This window comes from Phacochoerus africanus, chromosome 15 (assembly GCF_016906955.1).
Source record: "Phacochoerus africanus isolate WHEZ1 chromosome 15, ROS_Pafr_v1, whole genome shotgun sequence".
NCBI classification, from domain to species: domain Eukaryota; kingdom Metazoa; phylum Chordata; class Mammalia; order Artiodactyla; family Suidae; genus Phacochoerus; species Phacochoerus africanus.
In genome coordinates, this window is record NC_062558.1 from 57,143,676 (window position 1) to 57,147,936 (window position 4,261).

Genomic DNA, 4,261 nt, shown 5'->3' on the forward strand with positions numbered 1-4,261 from the left:
ACTGACGTGAAAGATGACAGGAAGCGTAAGGGCCACGATGGAAGTCCCAGGGGCACTGGCTGTGATCGGCACAGCTGTTTCACCGCAGCCTCCCCACGGTGCCCAGTCCCAGCCAATCTTCTTCCCTTCACAGTTGAGTCAGAGCCACGAGGTAAGTGAGCAATTGAGCTCCCACCCAAACCCAGGCCTGTCTGAGGCCGAAGCTCCCTGCCTTCTCCCCCACAACGGGGGCCTCCCCCTCCCCGCTCCCACCCCCAGTTCTGATGACAGAGTCCCAGGTGAGCTGCGAGAAGGTGGCCCTGGGAGCAATTTAATGGGTTCTTGTCTCCATCGCCCAAGCAGCTCATGGCTCAAGAGCTAGTGCTAAGGGCTCTCTTTGTTTGGACACTGGACTGCATGCCTTCCCCTGCTGCCTACCCCCGCTGCCTCCCCCCGCTGCCTCCCCACCCCCCAGCTTGTTTTCCTCCTTGGAGAAGAACCTTCTTTCATCTCCCATTGCTGCTATTTTTCAAACATCAGTTTTCATTTGGGGCACCCTCTTTCTGGGAGATTGCAAAAATTAAATCGTTTTTAAGCAACCGAACACTTGTGGGGTTGGTAACAAACTTGTGAAATCGGCGGAACTTGGCGGTGGAGGTTCTCTCATCCGACTTCCCCGGGGCCCTTCATGTGGGCTTGTAATTCTCTCCTGTTTGGGGTCCATCTTGCCAACAGGGGCTCGGCCGTTACATCTTGGACCAAGTTCTAAAAAGGTCAAGGAGCTGGGTGTCCAGCCCTACTGTCCTTCTGTCATTTGGGGCAGATCCATCAGATGTTGGTGGGCAGAGGGGCCATCTGCAGAGGGGGGTCACAGGGCCAGGCTGAGGAGGGGACATGAATGAGGGGGCAACCTCTCCATGTAAGCGTACACACCCCCCTCTTCGGCCAAATGACTCCAGGGTCCCCTGAAGGGTGGGACCATGTTACCACATTCCAGTTTAGGATAGCTTCCTCTCCTCCACTGAAGGTCCTCTCCACTCGGGGCAAACAGCAGCAGGGGGATTTCCTTGCATTGGCTGTCACCAGCTTCCATGGTCACGGCCAAAGCCAAGCACACAAGGGTGCAGGTGTTTCTGGCTCGTCCATAGTCTTCGCTGGAAACTCAGCATCACGTGGTCAGGACGAGGATGGTGTGAGGCCAGCAAGATGAACAGAACTTTGTAACTCACCCTTCCCTGCTGGGCAGGGCCTCTGCCATAACAGGAAGCCCCTCTTCTATCTGCGGGAGGACTTATGGGGAACAAGAGGTCAGGCTGGCTTGTGCTGGGGATCCCGAAGGTGATGCCCCTGTATTTATCTAGAGCCCCTGGAGTCTGGGCCAGAGGCTGGATGCCATGGACATTCACTATACAGTTGCCTCCTTGGTAGGGTGGAGGGAGAAATAGCATCTTCCTCACAGAACTGTCATGAAGGTTAAATATACACCATGTACTCAGGACCACTCCAGGCAGATAGTAAATGTGCATCCATCAATTACATTGTTAGGAGTGAGAAATGGTCCCCTGCCAGGGGAGGCTCACAAAGTTCCCACAAACCATCCCAGAATAACAGCCCCCAAAGATGTCCCCATTCTCACTCCCCAAACCTGGGAAGATGCTAGGCTCCATGGCAAAGAAGGGTAAGGGTTGCTGAGGTTGAGTGAGGCTGCGATCAGCTGACTTCAAGACGGGGACCCCTCCTGGCTTCTCCCAAGTGGACCCAACATCATCTCAAGCGTCCTTGAAATTGAAAGATGGGGGGAAAAGAGGAGGGTCAAAGGAGGCATGAGAGACCAGAAGAAAGGTACCAAGAGAAAGGAGGAGAAAGGAGGCCGAGAGCCAGGGACAGAGGTGGCCTCTAAAAGCTGGAAGGGGAAGGACACAGATTCTCCCCTAGGGCTCCCAGAGAGATGGAGCCTGTCATCTCTGGATTTTAGCCAAGAGAGGCCTGATCAGACATCTATCCTACAGAGCAGTAAAGTGATGAAAGTGTGTTGTTTGGGAGTTCCTGCTGTGGCTCAGAGGGTTAAGGATCTGGCGTTGTCACTGCTGTGGCTTGGGTTGCTGCTGTAGCTCAGATTCCATCCCTGCCTGGGAACTTCTTCATGCCATGAGTGCAGCCAAAAAAAAAAAAAAAAAGGTGTTGAAGTGGCTGAGTTTTTGGTAATTTGTTACAGCAGTGGCAGGAGACCAATCCACGGGCTTGTCCTTTTTGTGTCCCGTGCATTGCCTCTCTGACAGATCCCAGATGCTTCAAATTGCCTGCACTTGGCCTGGACACCCCACACACACGCACACACTCCCGGTCCTCTCAGGCTGCCATTCTGAGCATGCACATCCTGATAAACCACCCCCACCCCCAAGATTCTGTGATGCTCCCAGCAGTCTGACCTCTTCTGGAGCTGCTTGTTACAACTTGGGGATCTTCTTCCACCGGCAAAATCCTGAGGTTCCCTTAGGATCGGGAGGCGGCTGGCCTCTGTGACAAGAGAAATACTATGTCATGGTTGGGATGCTTTTGTGGACTAAAGAGGCCGAAGGCTGGGCTTGCACTTCCCGAATGACTCCACCTCTTTAAGAAAACTGTCAAGAACCACAAAAACATCAGAGCAAAATGGATTCTTGCAGGAATCTACTGCCTATCACCCGCCAGCGGTCTCAAAGGCCGCTGTTCTGGAAAAGACTTCCCTCTCAGAGGAAGCGGAAGTCTCCCACTTTGGCTACTCCCTCCCACCACCCCCCATCCTCAAAAGCTCTGAGTGCCCCTTTCTGGGGCTCCGTTACCAAACAAGGTTAGGATTTATAACTTCTTTCATGGCAGCCTCTTGGCTCATTTCCACCAAGTCCTTCTTTCCTAAAAAAATCTTTCACCCCAAGTTATTTCAGTTCAATTCCGTGTCTTTATTTTTCCCTCTTCCTTGTTCTTTTGGCCTTTGGAGTAAAGGAGTCAGAACACTGCCTGCAGCTAACGACTTGGGTTAGAAGTCGTGCTGGCGGGGAGCGCACTTCTTTATTTCTTTGTTGTCCACGGAGCCGCAGGGCTGGGTCCCCAGCAAGCCGCCTGAGGACATCTCAGGGCCCCATCTGCCTGCCCCCACCACTCCTACCCACCACCGGGCCCTGATGGTTGTGGCTGCCTTTTTTTTTTTTTTTTAATTTTGGTTGGTTTTGCGAAATCGCTAGCTCTCTGCTCCTCAGACTTGGCTTGCTAGCAGAAAAGCAAAACCAGGGCAAAAAGAACAAAGAGACGCTGGCAGAAGGCTGGGCTACACTTGGCCAGGCTACTGCCGGCCAAGGGCCTGAAGATGCATCTGAACACTCCTCCCCACCTCAGGGTTTAAAATACCCACACTTCCTGCTCCTCGGAGAGGGTATGCATAGAATGCTCGTGACTCACCAGCGGTGGTTTTCAAATGTGTCTGTCATAAGGACACAGCATCAAAAGCCCATCCTGTTTCAGATGTTATTTTTTCCACTCTCAGCTATGCAGCGCTAGAAAAGCTGAATGCCCGAGACCAGGGTTTGTTTTGAGTGCAGAAAGTGAAGGACGATTTCATTGTACTGCAGCAAGTCAAAACCCAACTCTTCAGGGGAAGAAAGAAAAAAGGAAAAAAAGAAAAAAAAAAAGAGAGAGAGAGAGAAAACAACCCACGTGTAAACAGTGTGGAGATTGAGTTTCAAAGCCCTTGTTTTTGAAAAGTTTAATTATATTTCAACTAAAGCCAAACTGTCAAAACATGTGCCTGCTTTGAAAACGCATTAGCTGTCTTATGTAAAAGCCCATAATTGATGTCCAGAGGAAACCGGAGCTGTGCGGTGGAGGACCGCTCAGAAAGGCCCCCGCTGCTGCACTTCCCTGTCGACCACGTGCAATCCTAGATCTCGGCTCCTGAAGTGGGATATCGGAGAGGAGAACAAAAGGGGAAGCCCGAAACACCCTAAAGGGGAGGGTTTAAAATATCAGGCCTGGTTTCTGGACCCCGAGGCCCAGCACGCTCTTAGTGATCACTTCCATAAGGGGAAGCCCAACAGGGAGCCTCAGAGTCCTGGCGACCGATTAGAAACATCAGCAGCTCTTCCTCCTGAGAACCTTCTTCCTCCTGCCCGGCCCTCGGGCCTGAGGGTCTCCTGGGGGCCGCTCCGTTCTGTGCTGACCCCTCCTATCTGCCTGGTTTTCCGGTCATTTCCCTTCTTCCAGATGCTGCTTACTTCCTCCAGAAGAGGACCTGGGAGGGTGGAGACCG

At 52.5% G+C, this 4,261-nt stretch overlaps 1 long non-coding RNA gene across 1 annotated transcript; it reads right to left on the reverse strand.

Annotated features, from left to right (window-relative positions):
- Nucleotides 1–467: 467 nt before the first annotated feature.
- LOC125116405 (uncharacterized) lies at nucleotides 468–3,592 on the reverse strand. Its single transcript, XR_007132317.1, has 3 exons — nucleotides 3,415–3,592; nucleotides 2,409–2,496; nucleotides 468–1,757 (listed from the first exon to the last, which is right to left on the reverse strand). It is a non-coding gene; the product is annotated as an uncharacterized LOC125116405 (long non-coding RNA).
- Between the last annotated feature and the right edge of the window lie 669 nt (nucleotides 3,593–4,261).